The sequence below is a fragment of the Ascaphus truei genome, unplaced genomic scaffold (genome assembly GCF_040206685.1).
Source record: "Ascaphus truei isolate aAscTru1 unplaced genomic scaffold, aAscTru1.hap1 HAP1_SCAFFOLD_1944, whole genome shotgun sequence".
In the NCBI taxonomy this organism is placed as follows: Eukaryota; Metazoa; Chordata; class Amphibia; order Anura; family Ascaphidae; genus Ascaphus; species Ascaphus truei.
Window position 1 is genome coordinate 8024 of NW_027454849.1, and position 17943 is coordinate 25966.

General features: G+C 46.2%; 1 long non-coding RNA gene across 1 annotated transcript in view; it reads right to left on the reverse strand.

Moving 5' to 3' along the window:
* Positions 1-2041: 2041 nt before the first annotated feature.
* LOC142477106 (uncharacterized) overlaps positions 2042-17943 on the reverse strand; it is a 33914-nt gene continuing 18012 nt past the window's right edge. The window contains exon 3 of the long non-coding RNA XR_012792180.1: positions 2042-2616. This is a non-coding gene — a long non-coding RNA (uncharacterized LOC142477106). The remainder of the gene's footprint in view (positions 2617-17943) is intronic.

Below are 17943 nucleotides of genomic sequence, written 5' to 3' on the forward strand. Positions count from 1 at the left end.
TATGACGTCATGTCACCATGGCAATGGGGCGTGACGTGACACCGTGGGAGGAGGGGGGTGGCACCGGCAGCAAGAGCACACAATCAAGAAAAGCTGGCATAAGTGAATTAAGCGCTTTGTGGTGGGGCACAAATAATAATAATAGCAACCAAAATATTTTTCTCCCGGCTGGTTGAGATTGATTCTGCCTGCATCATTGATAGAGGTAAGGGTTAGGGTCCCTTTAACATTTGGTATTGAGGGTTTGTGAGTGGTCAAGAGGGGTACTTTTACCTACTGTGTACTCCATCATGGATAGAATTAGATTACATGTAAATGTAGGCCAATGATTCAGGCTGTTATCTATAACTTGTGGTGGATAAGCAACTTTTTTCCTTTACTGGTGTACACACACACACACACACACCAGGGAGAGGAGAGAGCTGATGCCGGGTAAGCCGGGATGCCTGCGTGAGAGTGCTGCTGCGCCGCCGGGTCTGGGACAGCTGGGAGAGTTATCCCAGCTCTCCCCCTCCGGTGGACGCGGAACCCCTGATCGCAGCCATTTTTTCCCCGCGATCCGGGTTATAACGCGATCGCATTGGGTGGACCCCAAGCACAGCGTTATAACGGGGTTCAGCTCTATGTGAAAATAAACAACAAATGGCAAGCAATACAGAATAATCAGGAGGAATTAGAAGGAAGGGCCAAACCACGAGGACATGTACATGCTGAGTATCATTCAGAATTCTATAAAGCAAAAAGAACGATTCCTGCGCTCCTACCAATTAGGCTAAATTAAAAATAATATTCTCATGAAAAAGGGTATTTTGTTAAACCCTTTGTCCAATTGGTAGGAGCGCAGGAATCGTTCTTTTTGTTTTTCTATATGTTAAGGCCTATCTTTTTACCAGCAGCAAACTTCTATAGGGAGGAGCGCGGTATTATGTACAGTTTTCACAAATATTAGGCAATCCTTTTCCTTGCTGCATACTCCCATGGGGAATTTTAAATATAGTATCTCTGAAACGTCATAGGGGGTAGGTTTATTGGCTCATCTGCTTTACATAGCAGTTACTGAGCCCCTACCAATTTTCTAATTAGTGCAGGTATAATACACCCCAGTGTCAGTCTGGACATCACCCTCCATTGAATGGTAGGTGAATGTGTAAGGCTGACAGAGAGATATATGTGTAAGTTTTATTATATTCACACCTGGGAATTTGTGCACCCAGTTTACCTCCATAGTAAAGGTAAGTATGATACTGGCTTTAGCCAGATTTTAATTGCACTACCCACATAAGCTTATGCTTTAATTAACCCCTTCAGGGCTTATACACTTTTTTCACTAGTCCATGGGACAACTATTACATGTATATATAGTGTAGGTACCTGCATTAAAAGGGTTGCTTTGACGTGGCATGCAGTCTTACTTGCTTTGGCCAAAGGGTTTAACAAAATACCCCTTTTCATGAGAATATTATTTTAATTTAGCCTAATTGGTAGGAGCGCAGGAATCATTCTTTTTGTTTTTCTATATGTTAAGGCCTATCTTTTTACCTGCAGCAAACTTCTATAGGGAGGAGCGCGGTATTATGTACAGTTTTCAGAATTCTATAAAGATATTACAGTTTCCAGCCAATCAAAATTGAGATGTTATAATTTTACATTACTACTATGTAAAATGACGCACACTAGATGACATTTACATTCAAACTACAATCTCTATGTGAGATAGTTCGTAGCATGAATTTAGGATGATAGAAGGCGTACTGTATGTCTCTATTCTAATGAATATATTCCTTTACAATAAATAAAACAGAAATAAAACAGACACATGGACTGATTTTAAAATTAGATTCCAGGCACATTTAGATACTTATTTTTGCAATCTCAAAATAAACCTTTTGTTATACTTCTAAATTATATATTTAAAATGTTTTCTAACGTGCTACTCACAAAGAAACTCAGTACTAAAGCGCATGTGTGTATATATATATATATATATATATGTATATATATATATATATATATATAATTATTATTATTTTTTTTACCTTGTAAGCATCTTTTATATTCAAAGGTTGACCAAATTCTGCCACGTGGCCCACAATCCCCTTACTCCATTCCAAACGGATGCAGTTGTTTGAAGCTTCTTCCAAGGTTGAGCCTTCAGCTACATCAAACAGTCTGCTGACCAGAAACTTCTCGTTGGAACTGTCCTCACAGACCAAAAAAAGTGAGTATCGATCAGCTGCTATTAGTTCATGGATGTGCAAGAAAATTTTGTGACACAGGGCAGTGACGTCGAGATGACTCGAAATATCTTTCACCAATTCCAGAAGCCTTGAGCACTGATCACCTGCACTGGATAAACTGGGGGGTTGTAGAGGCATCTGTTCCTTCTTTTCAGAATCGGAGAGGAAGGTCAGTGTTCCTACAGAGTCTTTAACAACAATGGGCCTAAGAGGCCTGTCAAACTCAGAAGCAGAGATCTTCCTAGCTGGAGTCCCCTGGATGCTGTTTTCAGAATAGGAAACCTGTTGGTTACAGCAAGGCTCTGTATTATATTTCCCTCCTTCCTTGGTAACTGGTATTGTATGAACTCTTTCAGCAAACCATGCATTGACCATTTCTCTGAAAGGCAAAAAAAATAAATACAAAAATTGATAAATATTTTAGTGTAAAAGGAAAGTGATTGATTGGAAATGAACACTGAAAATTGTCAATACTCAAACACCATTCATATTTAAAGTTTCCATTTGCACATGTAGTTCCTTTAACCTTTCATGTGACCACTTGATTACTTTTTTTTTTTTACTGTAATGTTCATTATAAAAAATTTTTAGGAAATTATGACATCATACTACACAACATAACTCGTTTAGAGTACCTTATCTATAAGATTTTGTAAAGTCAAGATAGACATAGTGTAAATATGTAATCACATTCATTTAAATATCAGAGTTTATTGTAGGCGACAGCATAATTATCACGATTAAATTAATATCTATAACAACTAAAAGGTTCATTTAACTTTGCAAGTGTCAGACTTATTTGAAATGCTCTTCTTCCTAAAAACTATTTGTAAGGAAACTTGCTATTTAAACAGTAACACATATTTTCTCTTGCTTAATTGTACTGATAAAAAAAGCATATCACTTTATTTGTAGTTTACCTAAACCTTAAAAGCATATTCATTATAAAATAATATATATGTTAAGTTGGTATGGATCCCTGGACAAGGGTTGCCACCTGACTGGTATTAAACCAGTATTTAACTGGTATTGACCTGTTTTTCAATGTTTTAGCCAGTGTTACAAAAAACCTTTCAATATAAAAAGTTGTCTTTATGGGCAGGTTCTCACCACTGGGGCTTATGGCTGCTTTTAAACTATTTCCTGCCCCACAAACCGCCAATTACTGCTGAGGCACATCCAGAATTTGTACATATCTTCAGCAGGCATCTGCTCCTTCTTCCTCCCTTCCAACTGGTTCGCACTTCTACTTGAGCATGGTAAGAAGGGAGGGAGAAGTAGCAGCATGCTCTCTGCTCTACCTTTTCCTCTTCTGCTAGCTCACAGTAGGCATGAATGCTCCTCCACACACAGCAGCACAGGCAAGATCACCCCCTTTCCAGTCACCCGTGGCCCAACATCAGTCCAACTTTGGAAACATTGGCACTTGACCACCAGAATTTGTCACAAAAAAGTGCTTAATGGGGTCAACAACGCTCTTAATAGAGCATAAAAGTGCAAATAGATTTATAGAGACTTTATCCAGAACTTGCCCACTTCAGTACCATTATATTATAGGCCCCTATCCTATATGGAATAAAGCTGTCTGCTCTGGAGTTAAATGGAGCTAAAATATACTCCATTACAGGACAGACAGTTTCACAGTCTACTGGATATGTCCAAAGTTTATGAAGACACGATTGACATAGGCTTTAGGTATAAATGTCTTCCGTATGCTTAGCTCGGGCAGAGGTACTGTAGAAAAAGTTCATTGTTAAGATTTCCCCTTGTGTTAGTGTACAAAATATATTACTCTGTTTTCATAAAATGAAACACAGCCACCAAGCAGCTTAATACCAAAAAATGCCAGCTTTCAACTTGAAACAAATGATATAAATATGAGAATGTGATAAACCATGAACTATTTCTGTTCACAATATGTGGTTATAGTGATACAGTATATACAGTCATGTGAAAAAGAAAGTACACCCTCTTTGACTTCTATGGTTTTACATATCAGGACATAATAACAATCAACTGTTCCTTAGCAGGTCTAAAAATTAGGTAAATACAACCTCAGATGAACAGCAACACATGACATATTACACCGTGTCATGATTTATTTAACAAAAATAAAGCCAAAATGGAGAAGCTATGTGTGAAAAACTAAATACACCCATACTGCTTCCATAGGAATTAAGATGTTAAGAAGCAGACAGGTGCTGCTAATCAAATGCCCTTGATTAATTGATCATCAACAAGTGTGACCACCTCTATAAAAGCCGAAGTTTTAGCAGTTTGTTGGTCTGGAGCATTCAGGTGTGTGTTAACACAATGCCAAGGAGGAAAAACATCAGCAATGATCTTAGAGAAGCAATTGTTGCTGCCCATCAATCTGGAAAGGGTTATAAGTCCATCATTCTACAGTGAGAAAGATTATTCAAAAGTGGAAAACATTCAAGACAGTTGCCAATCTTCCCAGGATTGGACATCCCAGCAAATTCACCCCAAGATCAGACCATGCAATGCTCAGAGAAATTGCAAATACCCAAGAGTTACATCTCAGTCTCTACAGGCCTCAGTTAGCATGTTAAATGTTAAAGTTCATGACAGTACAATTACAAAAAGACTCTTCTGCGCTCGAGAAGTCTACGACAGGGGAGAGGAGAGAGCTGAGAGTCGCAGAGAGGAGAGAAATGCAGAGAGGAGAGAAATGCAGATGCCGGTAACTCCTTGTGCAGCGAAATTTACGCGATCCCAGTTATAACGCGGTCTCATTCCGTGGACCCCAAGAACCGCATTATAATGGGGTTCAGCTGTATTACTCTTCAATGAGAGGTATTCTAATAAAGTGCTCATGATAAAAAATGATGACACTGAGCGTTTACAAGTGTACGACTTATTGAAGATGCCCAGAAGGGTAATAAGGCTCTTGTGGGGCTTACTTTTCTGCAAACAATCATCATTTGCCAAATTGTTTGAGATTGTATTCATATGTTTAAGGCATTGAAATAAACATATATTTTTCATTTTTACCTATACTTAGCTCAAAGTTATATTATCATGTATTTATAAAACACCAACATATTCCATAGCACAGTACAACGGGGCACAATTAGAACAGGAACATACAGTGATAAAGTAGGTCCAGGGTCACTGCTCCAAGGAGAATCAATCTCAAAATAGGGGACAGTGGAACCATAATGTACAGTGGATGTAAGAGGATTGTGCCCTGATAATGGTGTATATAGTGTTATATAATGGTAACTAAACACCTGTAGTGTTCAGCAAGTAGAAAACAGGTGATTACAAATGTAGCTTGCACATCCCCGGCAAGATGTAACATTGAAATTATTTCAGCACATGGATCATGGATTACATAGTACAGTATTATGGCTTGTTCATGTCTTTAATGTAGGTTCACACCGAGGCAAAAATTAGGTTTATGAATTAAAAATAGCTCATCATTGTTAGTAGGAAAAAAAAGTGCAAACTCTTGTACTGTACTACATCCAAATTTTCCTTGCCGTTTGTGTTGAGCTACATTAAAGAGGCAATCCAAGCAGCTCTACACTGTTCAAGATACGTTTATTATCATTTATATTAATTACTAGAAGCCTAACAAAGAATAATGCAGCAGCAAATTCTGCGCAAAACACAACTTTTCTCATGGGCATTGTAAGACATAAGGGTTTATTTACTGGGATTTCCCGACTACACAACTGAGCCAAAACCAGCAAAAAAACTGCACCAGTTTTATCAATGGAAAAAAATACCAAAGCATTCAAAATTCCTTTTCTTCAATAAAGCTTTTGCACCAACTTTGCTTCTTTTGCATAAATGAGTAAATAGACCACATATTTCTAACGATTTCTGGTCTGGGGCACTTGTACAAGTATTAAACAGAAGATTTCTCTTGATATGCACAGATAATATGTGGTTTTATTTGTCACGTTAGCGGTTACATTCTCATCAGGCAGTGAACGGATGAAGTGATTTGAAGTCTTTCCTTTTTTCCATTTACGCCGACACATTTGTGATTATCTTGTATTCACCTCCCTTTACTATTCCAGCTTCCTGTGCCAATTTGTGTTTGATTGATATGTTAAGTAGGAGTTTCCCTATTTTTAATTCATATCGAATTAAGATAAAAGACTGCTACATTGTGTAAGGGGAGAGAAAAGCATGAACATGAGCTATTTTTCCAAGTATTGTTCTGAGTGGCTGTCCATTTAAAGGGTCTTAAAGCGGAAATCCAAGCTGGCTGTTTTCCTCCACTGGTGTTTAAATTGTTTATATAGGATTGAAGCACAGAGACCCCTGCTTCTGGAGATACTTACCTCCGTAGGGTGTGCCTTTAGCCGCTTTGGCTTGTTAGCTGGGTACACGTAATGGCCAATTTTCAAAGCTCCCACGGTCTTGTGGGCCAATAGGAAGCTGTGACGTCATCCATTTCGGCTTGATATTGGTCCACGTGACGCGGGAGCTTTAAACTTGCAGGAGACATCGGCACCCCCTTTGAAGGTACGAATCTCTTGAAGCAGGGGGCCCCGCAGCTGAAATGATTGGGGTTCAGCTATGGAGACCCCATGCTTTAATCCTGCAGAAAAATATAAAAATGAAAAAACCTCCTTTAATATAAACATTTTGTTGACATTGTATTTTTATCTGCATAACATGCTTCATTGTAAAATACGCCAGCAATTCTGCTTTAGATTATATGTTGATATAATATTTATCTATATATTTTTCAAACCGACGTATGTGTCTGTGTCTGTATGTGTCTCCTTGTGTCCCTAGAGGACATCGCATTGGACCTTTGGCCTGTCACTCCGCCTCAGGCCAATGAGATGGCTCCCTTGGCCCGCCAGCCCCCGCACACCTCTCATTGGCCTTTTGTCAGAGTGACGGGCCAAAGGTCACACACACACACACTCACACACTCACGCCCCCCCCCCCCCCCCCAAGCTCACACCCCGGCGCCGCTACAGTCAGCGGGGGAGCGGAGCGAGCGCCCAGATGCAGCGGGGGAGCGGCCACAACACGCTGCCTCCCACCTCACATCCACGTGGGAGCGGCCGGACGGGTGAGGGAGCGGCCGGATGGGTGAGGCAGCGGCCGGACGGGTGAGTGATCGAGCAGGCGGACGGGTGAGTGAGCGGCCCACAACAGGCGGAACGTTTCGGGGGGACGGGGACAGACGAAAGGTTTCGGGGGGGGGGACAGACGACCGGCAGACACTGGGGGAAGGGGGAGCAAGCGGCCACATGATACATTAATTGTCACTTACCTCCCCCCTCACCTCCCGCACCCCACTACCCTTCCTCCCCCCCCTTCACACACGCTCACACCCTAGCAGGACACACGCCTCACATTTTTACATCACTTATGTCACCAAAATATACATTGTACTGTGGTGTGTTTACAATAAACCATTTTTATACAACATCGTATTACATTTTCTTCCATCTTTCTTTTCAACATTATTATTCAACCTTTCCAACAAATACTCAATCTATTGTTCCACCATTTATAAATAATACTACCTATTACACATTTACATCCCGGGCAACGCCGGGTATATCAGCTAGTATTTTATAATGTTGAGGTAAAACATTTTTGGAGAACTCTTCAAAGCACCCTTCATTGTGAATATTAAAACACTACTCTATACCTCAGTTCTAATCACTAGTATCTTTGAAATTACAGTACCCCACATTCCTCAGCTTAGTATCATTCTCCAACTACAGGTAGCATCATACAAAAGCACAATCTCCGGGATTCACTAACCTCCAATGTGGGTTATCGCAAACTACAATCTCGAGTAAACTGCCATTAGCTTGAATAGTAGTTAACGTGTGATTGCACGATATTGCACTGCAATACCCCATAGGGGAGCTAAGTGACTGTCCCCCATTGTGTTTTACAAGGACATCCATTAGTGAGGGATATCTGTTACACTTCTGGGTTAAATTACTGCTCATCTATCTATAAGCAACATGGTAATGCTCATGCTAGTGGAATTCATGCTTCTATTATTGTAGCCTCTCTTGCTTTATCTGAATTAACTTAACAGTTATGATCTAACACGGTGGTTCCCGAACCTTTTTTACATTGTGCACCGCCTGCTAGAAAATTCTGAGGTGCGATTTGGGGCCTTATTAAACGTATGTTCACCAACACCCTTTTGACTTATTACATTATTGTTTACAAAGGCCTTGTCATATAAAAAAGAAATACTGTATTTCTTAAAGAAACTTTTGCATCCTTTGTCAGACATTTTGCCACAGAAAATGTTGCATCTTTTAACTTTCGCCTATTTCAAACATTGTTCAGTAGTTAAAAAAAATGAAAAAAAAAAAAAAAACAGCATTTTCTTGTGTTTACTTTTACATTGCCAGAGGAAATGCCTCCCGTGCTCCATTTCCCCATAACAGTTAGAATGTCCTGTATATTTTAAAGCTGCAGTCCAAGCTGCCGTTTTTTTTGTATTTTTTATATGTGCATCAATACAATCCACATAATGATAAGTAATTAGATAAGTTGTCCATCTATCTGTTCTCCTGTGATCGATTGACAAAAATCCAGCTTGGGTGTTCACTAAATGTATGTCAGTGCAGCAGAAGAGGACCAAAGATGCAAAGTTCTGTAGAGAAGATCATGTGACCAGGCAGTCACTAGATACAATTGGTGCACTGCTAGAGAGAGGGCAAGGCTCAAAAAGGGGTGTGCCAGAGCCTGTTTCAGAAGAGAAAGGGGATGTGACTTTGTAAATGGTTGCTATAGAAACAAAAAATGCTGGTTACATTATAATACATTAAAAATGTCAACCATAAATATATATATATATATATATATATATATATATATATATATATATATATATATATTTTATTATTTTTTTTTATTTTATTTTTTTTAATGCTATGAGTATTTTCTCATAGTACAGAACTGATTTATATTTTTTAAAAAAACATGTAGGATATTGCTTGGTCTGCTGCTTTAACATTGCATCTCTAAATTGCAATTATAATATTTTTTATAAATTAAAAATAGTGTATGTAGGTACTATCTAAAAGCTCTAACACTGTCATCTTGACTATTATTCTCTACTACTAATGTAAAAAAAAAAGTATATTTTGACAAAAAGCTGTTTTATTTCTAATGTGTAGGAACAATGTTTCCCTATTGAGGCCTAAACATTTATTGCTGTGTTCAAATATTTTTCCACGTGTAAATAACTCTACTTAACCCTCATCTCTGTGTAACCGCAAGGAACGTACTCTAAATAAAGCTGACGGGCACAAACAACATATTATCACAGCTTTAGAAAATGATCGTTTATTTCCTGCATTGGACAACTGGGACTTTTTTCCTTTGGTATTTACAGAGAGAGAGAAAAAGACAGTTACTCCACAGCTGTTCTATAAATTGTCCGGCATCAACAAATCATGTCACTGGGAACCAATTTTATAATACAGGGTTGTGAGAATATTGTTTTACAACTTTATAACATGTTAAATCTATGGAGGAGTCAGTTTCCAGAAACACTAAACAGATTCTGTTTGATAATTTAATGTCACAGTCTCCTAGATTTGGGTACAGTATTTATAGAGAGAACTTGGAGAAGAAAAAGCTATAACACGTATTGAAAAAATATGCAAAAATGGAATACTTGGGCATGAGCTGCATGCGGATAAAACTGAATATTGCGACGTAACACAGGACATCGCAGTTTCCATAGGATTCAATGGCAGTGATTTATTTATTTTATGTGTTATGATGACAAATAATACATGGTTACAAATACATAGTTACATAACACATAACATAACAACATATCCCATCATATTGTTAACATAACCCGGGCTTCATCTGTATTTTAAAACAATTGCAACAGCAGTGACCATCTGGATTACGATTTACATGCATCATTTATTAAAGGAAATGGAAGTCCTTATTTTGCCGATGTTTCTTTCTTTTTTTCTTCTTAGTTCTTAGCCGAGTTAAAAGAGAAAATCGATGGTGATTATTTGATATTTTATATGACCTTTCCCCCCAATGAAAATAAATAAGAAAGGTCTTAAGCAGGTCATCAGGTCGAAAAATGGTGCATTAGTAGTTATTAAACAAAACACTATCGCAAGTAGAGGGGTTAAATGATGTCACTGGTATCTCTGTATTTACCCTTCTTCCCACAGAAACATGCTGTTCAGAGTGAAGTCATTTTTCAGAGATCCAGAATTCCCATGATTAGTACAGTACGTGTATTCCCACTTATCCCCACAAGTACTTCAAACCTGACATAATAATGTAGGAATTAAAACTACATCAAATATAGAACAGAATATCTGCAATGCTGACAAACAAAACAAGAGAATACACTTAGGGGCCTGTCGGAAAAAAAATCGCCGTCCAGTTTAAATTACCATTTTTGACAGCGTTGCTATCACGGTATGCATAAAGCCCAGAATACCTGTGATAGCAACATTTGCAAAACTGGCGAGTAGCCGGTGACGTGATGATCGCCTCTCTAAAAAGGGCTCACCCGGCGATTTATTTCTGCTGCATAAAGAGCCGTCTCTCCCTGCGCAAATCTCGCCAGAGATCAAACATTTGTAATGTAGCCAGGTCACCTGTTGCCCCCTGCGACCTCCCAGGGAGCCTCCGTGGCCAGGACTGATGTCGGGTACTGCCAGAGGCCAGCGGCAGACCCGACGGCCATTCCGGAGGGTGGGGGCCAAGGAGGGAGCAGCGCCTCTTCTCCGCGAGCGGGCCGGTTGCCGGGGACGCGATCGGGCCGTCGCTAAGGCCGCGGTCGCGTCTCTAAGGTCCCGGCGGCCGGCGAAGAGGGCGCCGCCATTGCCTAGCCACTCGCGCATGCGCCGTGATCGCGCAGGCGCGGGAGGAACCCCAGAGTCAGGGAGAGTCGCGCGAGTGCCAGAGCAGAGTAGGGAAAGGTTGAGGCGGCCCCCAAAGACTCGCGCATGCGCAGGGCAAGTGCGCACGCGGCCCCAATGCCAGGATAAGCTCTATGGGACTACAACTCCCATGGAGCATAGCGAGGGAGGCATCAGGTGCCTCATAGGAGCCAATAGGGCTGAAGGATTGTCCTGGAGCAAGTGGATACATTTGGCGGGCTTTCAGTTAGGGAGCAGTCAGAGACCGGAGCAGCCCAGGGAAGGAGGTAGGGTACAGGAGTCAGGGACCAGGGGACAGCACCCCCAGGGCCCGAGATAGCTCAGCTCCCCAGTAAGGTGAGTGTTGCCAGGGACAGCCCTCAGGTTAGGGACCCTGCCACTTACATTAGTGGGAACTGGGAAAGGAAGGTTACAGAGAGTTGGAGTCAGGGGCTGTGAGGGAAGGAAGGGTGCGGGGAGCGAGTGCAGCTCCTGCCCCATATAGGTACCTACACCCCAGGTAGGCCCCAACTCCCCACTAGTTTAGTGGGTAAGTGCTTAGGGAGGCCCAAGATAGGGACGCTGCCCTTAGTATAGAGTGCTGCCTTGTCAGAGTCACGGCTGTTAGTGCTGTGAGGTCTGACCGGCAGGCACCTTGTTGTGCAGCACGTTGGCTGCAGCATCCAGTGAGCTACAGCTTGCTGCTGTAGGCGCTGGGACTCGCTAAGTGTTATTGAGCATAGTCAGGCTGGGAAGAGCTAAGGGAGTGGGGCAGGTTATTAACCGCTTAGCTCCCAGATAGGCTCTCACTCCCCAGTTGTGGTGCGACAGGCCCTAGGTTAGGGTACCTGTCACGTTAGTGCCTAGGGTAGTTAGGGACTCAGCGGATGCTGGGGTTCCAGTGACGGAGTTCGGACCCACGTTGGGGTCCACAGAGACTTTCTTCAGAATAGGATCGCCCCTGGCGGTCCGCGCGTGCCAGGAGTTCGGTTGGAGGATCAGACGGATTCATCACACGTCTGATCCTTTGTGAAGAGTTGCTGACCCGAGCACCGGAGTGCTCGGCAGGTATCACACATTCTTAAGTGCACCACCGGGCCCTTAACGTAATTAGTGACTGCGCAGTCACCCACGTTCCCTCTGCAAGAGTGCGGGACATTGGGTGGGGGTTCTTTGGACACTGGGTGGGATCACCTAGTGTTGGGGAGCATCCTGCGAGACGTCGCAGTAAGTGTCTCCTCGTGAGAGGGACACAGGTCATTATGAATGTGATGAGTTGTTATGCATGTTAGTAAAGCCATAAGTTATTATACCCCACTGTGTATGTGATTATTAGTGATTGTCCTGCGAGGAACCACTCCCCCTCTGGCGGGAGCCATCGCAGGTGGAGGCGCTGCATCGTGTAAGTGATCACCCCTAGTATTGTGTTATGTCCCAGGTTCCCCGTGGCGGAAGCTCAGCCCTCCTGTGAGCCAACAGGTAACGCACCACACATATGGTAACACTGTATGTTCTCTTGCACCCCACATCAGATCTGCGATTGGGGGGGGGGAATACCCGTTACATTTGGAGGCCCTGCTGAGATAGACCTGGGGTGCCCGGTATATTTTTTTCTAAATTGTGCTATTTTTGTTCGCCATGAAGAAGTCACGTGCTGATTTCCCGCTCGCGCGGGAAAATGTTGCAATCTGTCCGAGCTTGGCGGGAAACCCTAAGCACCGCCCCCGCCAACTGAATAACTCTGTGCCGAGCCAGAGTCACTCCATGAAAGAGTGTGCTGCCCCTCCTTCAGATTCCACCAGGGGGAGCAAGCACAGTGAGCCTTCACCCGTAACTGCTGTCTCCATCAAAGAAAGTACTGGGGGCAAAGAAAATTGCTCGCCGTCATATGGACTCTGGCAGACGAAGGCCGGGGGCGTATCCTTTTTGTTGTGTCCGTGTATGATAGAATCATTGAGTCCGTCGGGTAGTATGAACTTTGCGGTTTTGACGTGCCTGATAGAAGGGCGGCTGGAAGACACAAACGAGGATGGGTGCCGGGAATGTTTCTGTAACAACGGTGACTGCTCCTTTTGTAAATTGGCCTGGGGACGCATATGTGGCTGCTGCAGGATACCGACTCTGCAACCCGTGCCGTGGGCGGCTACAGGACAGTCCGAGGAAGAGGGCACTGTGGCCGACATAAATGAAATACAGTAGACTCTTGGTTTTCTGATAATGATGATGAAACAGACTGTAAGGGAGTACACCCCAATGTGTATGTGGCCTGGCACGCGCCAGGAGTGAAAGCCCTTACATTAATGTGCACATGCCTGCAAAAAGCTTATGTCCAAGGAGCCGACCTATTTCAGCTACCGCTGGATTTCAAGACCGGCACCGTGGATGGAGAACTGAGCATACAGTATTTTAGCCCTACATGTGACTGTTCTAGAGCGGCATTGGCGTGGGAGCCTCAATGTGAAGATTGCGGTGCCTGGTTCTTAAAACCTATTGTGCCCCAGCCTGAAGAGCCAGCAGAGGACGATGAGCCGGTCAGTATAACTAACCCATCTACCCTTCTCATAGACATTTCGGAGGGCCAGTGCGCCCAAGTGAGCCTTCTAGACCTGGTTCCTGAGCAGGAACCACAGAACCCGGATCAGCCAATCCTGGAGCAAAGCAACACGTTGGCGGAGGATCCGATCGTGATGTTGCCAGCGGACAAGGTTGAAGTCCCATCGGTGGCGATGCGCCTACTGGCGAACCACCCCAGCAATGATACAGAGGAATCACATCTGTACCCCCATCTTCTTTTAGTGATTCCAGTGACCAACCCCTCGTGGTGATGCGCCTGCCAGCGGACCACGCGAGTGAAGTCATCAAGCCAACTATCTCAGTGAATCCTGATATGGGCCTGTGTGCCCTACAAAGGGCCGCCCGGCCTACAGAGGTGCCATCGGTCCCAGGCATGGGATCAGTACCTGCTAACGAAGACCAGGATGAGTCGACTGCCCCAGGGGTGTTGGGGGTGAGCCTACAGGCGACCGCGGAGCACGATAGCTCCTTGAGTCTGGTCACCAGGGCGACGGGCTCCCCTCTGCATCGCGTCCTGGCCGAGGTGCTCTCCCTGGAAGGTAGCTGTCCGTTGGAGATGACAGTGAAAACCGCTCCAACTACCGTTCATGCGGAGCAGAAGAACGTAGCTGGACATCCATGTGTCAGCACAGCTGATCTGAGTGAGAGCCCGTGCGCTCCAGCCCAAATGGTCCCAGGACTGGGATCCAACGCTCCCGAGTTTCAGGACAGTAAGTGGACTGTCCCAGAAGTGTTGTGGACAGACCCCAAGACCGTCGAGGTGGGAACTGACAGCGTCCCCGAGGACCTGTTGGCCACCGTGAGTCACCACAGTGGTAAGGTACCTACCCTTTACCCCTTGCCAGGTGACGCAGAGACTTTGAATGATGAGACGTTGTTCCTTTCTCGCTTCCCAGTGGAAGCCTCGCAAGTCTGTAGGGACAAGGACTGTGTAAAGGAAGATCCAGGGAGACTGGCCTCCTTTGTGTCCAAAAAGAAGTGGCCCAGTCGCCCAATAGTGGACCGCGGAAAAGGTCCTGACCGCCCGACCTGTTGCTTCCAGGCCATGGACGACCAGGTAAAGGCCGGTTTGATGGACAATGTGCTACTCCTTCCACCAGGGGGAGGAAGTAGCGAGGAACTGGTGACTGTCACTCCAGAGTGTGCTCTTCAAGAAATTTTTCTGGGGGAGGCTCACGGACGCAAAAGTGAGGTACCCCCACCTGATCAGTTAGGGGCACCCCACAAATGGTCTCAGCAAGCAGCTGATACTCAGCTGGTCTCGGGAATTAGTGGGTGTGATATGCCATGTAATTTTTCATTGTGTGAAAATGTGCCATGTTTTGAGGATGTTGCAGCCGATCTGTTAAGTGTACGGGTTATGCCATGCCATTTTTCAGTGTGTAAAATTGTGCCATGTTATGTCGTTCCCCAAGCGAGGGCGTTGGGTTTTTCACCAGTTTGAGAGTGTAGCCAGGTCACATGTTGCCCCCTGCGACCTCCCAGGGAGCCTCCGTGGCCAGGACTGATGTCGGGTACTGCCAGAGGCCAGCGGCAGACCCGACGGCCATTCCGGAGGGTGGGGGCCAAGGAGGGAGCAGCGCCTCTTCTCCGCGAGCGGGCCGGTTGCCGGCGACGCGATCGGGCCGTCGCTAAGGCCGCGGTCGCGTCTCTAAGGTCCCGGCGGCCGGCGAAGAGGGCGCCGCCATTGCCTAGCCACTCGCGCATGCGCCGTGATCGCGCAGGCGCAGGAGGAACCCCAGAGTCAGGGAGAGTCGCGCGAGTGCCAGAGCAGAGTAGGAAAAGGTTGAGGCGGCCCCCAAAGACTCGCGCATGCGCAGGGCAAGTGCGCATGCGGCCCTAATGCCAGGATAAGCTCTATGGGACTACAACTCCCATGGAGCATAGCGAGGGAGGCATCAGGTGCCTCATAGGAGCCAATAGGGCTGAAGGATTGTCCTGGAGCAAGTGGATACATTTGGCGGGCTTTCAGTTAGGGAGCAGTCAGAGACCGGAGCAGCCCAGGGAAGGAGGTAGGGTACAGGAGTCAGGGACTCCCTGTACAAGGCCAGCACCCCCAGGGCCCGAGATAGCTCAGCTCCCCAGTAAGGTGAGTGTTGCCAAGGACAGCCCTCAGGTTAGGGACCCTGCCACTTACATTAGTGGGAACTGGGAAAGGAAGGTTACAGAGAGTTGGAGTCAGGGGCTGTGAGGGAAGGAAGGGTGCGGGGAGCGAGTGCAGCTCCTGCCCCATATAGGTACCTACACCCCAGGTAGGCCCCAACTCCCCACTAGTTTAGTGGGTAAGTGCTTAGGGAGGCCCAAGATAGGGACGCTGCCCTTAGTATAGAGTGCTGCCTTGTCAGAGTCACGGCTGTTAGTGCTGTGAGGTCTGACCGGCAGGCACCTTGTTGTGCAGCACGTTGGCTGCAGCATCCAGTGAGCTACAGCTTGCTGCTGTAGGCGCTGGGACTCGCTAAGTGTTATTGAGCATAGTCAGGCTGGGAAGAGCTAAGGGAGTGGGGCAGGTTATTAACCCCTTAGGTCCCAGATAGGCTCTCACTCCCCAGTTGTGGTGCGACAGGGACAGGCCCTAGGTTAGGGTACCTGTCACGTTAGTGCCTAGGGTAGTTAGGGACTCAGCGGATGCTGGGGTTCCAGTGACGGAGTTCGGACCCACGTTGGGGTCCACAGAGACTTTCTTCAGAATAGGATCGCCCCTGGCGGTCCGCGCGTGCCAGGAGTTCGGTTGGAGGATCAGACGGATTCATCACACGTCTGACCCTTTGTGAAGAGTTGCTGACCCGAGCACCGGAGTGCTCGGCAGGTATCACACATTCTTAAGTGCACCACCGGGCCCTTAACGTAATTAGTGACTGCGCAGTCACCCACGTTCCCTCTGCAAGAGTGCGGGACATTGGGTGGGGGTTCTTTGGACACTGGGTGGGATCACCCAGTGTTGGGGAGCGTCCTGCGAGACGTCGCAGTAAGTGTCTCCTCGTGAGAGGGACACAGGTCATTATGAATGTGATGAGTTGTTATGCATGTTGATGTAGCCAGGTCCCCCTCGCGTGTAGTCAGGTTCCCCCCCCCTCGCGCACTCACCCCCTCCTTCCCAGTTGCGAGCGCGCGTGTGGATCGGGCTGGAGCGGAAGCATAGTGATCCCTGGTAGCTAGGGACGCGAGCGGCGAGCAGGCCGGTTGCCGGGGACGCGATCGGGCCGTCGCTAAGGCCGCGATCGCGTTGCCACCGGCCCGGCGGCTCGGGAAGCAGGGCGCCGCATACACAGGGCTGTTGCGCATGCGCAATGGCAGTGCACAGCGCGGGAGGCTCAGACAGCTTGCGCATGCGCGAGAATAGACTGCCAGCCCCCAGGGTGCTTTGGGGCAGAGACACCTGACGCCAGGGAGCCAATCAGAAGGCCGGATTCCCCTGCTCCCAGTTAGATACATTTCCCGGGGTTTTGCAGCTACGCAGGCACTCAGGATCCGGACCAGCTAGGGGTAAGAGGTGGATGCAGGGGTCAGTGACCCTCTGCATAGGCCAGCAGCCCCCAAGGTCCCAGTTAGGTCCTGAGTCATCTAATAGCTTGTGGAGCTTAGGGACAGGCCCTAGATAGGGACACTGCCCCTTTATTTGGTCAAGTAGTCAGGGACACAGAGCGGAAGCCGTGCGGCCTTGCGAGGTGGGTTCTGGGCTCAGAACACCACCCAAGACCCTAAGACTAGGAGAGACATTGTTCGCGCTGGACTTTCAACCCACGCGGTGTGGAGGACAACGTCGGATCGTGCGGATTGATATCGCGGTACCCGTGGCTGGAGCCCGGGCAGGTAACCTGCAACTCACGTGCACCAACCAGGCCTATCACCAAACATAGTGGCTGCGCAGTCACACACACATATGCACAGTGGTATTTGACTCTGGGAGTACGAGACATTTGGGTGGGGGTTACTGGACACAGGGTGGGGTCACATAGAGGTGATAGCGTCCGCCGTGACGCCTAGAGGTGGTAGCGTCCGCCGTGACGCCTAGTGTGGTTAGTGTCCGCCGTGACACCCAGTGTGGTTAGCGCCCGCCGTGGTGCATGATGATGTTATGATGTTATTGAGTGATATATGTGTTTCCATGCAGTAAAGCCAGTCCTGTTTTATATTCGCTCGTGTGGTGTGGTTGTTTCCTGTGAGGGCCTCCTCCCACTCCGTTGGGATCCCTCCCAGGTGGAGGCGTTGCACCTAGAGATGTATGATATGTATGTACCCCAGGTTCCCCAAGC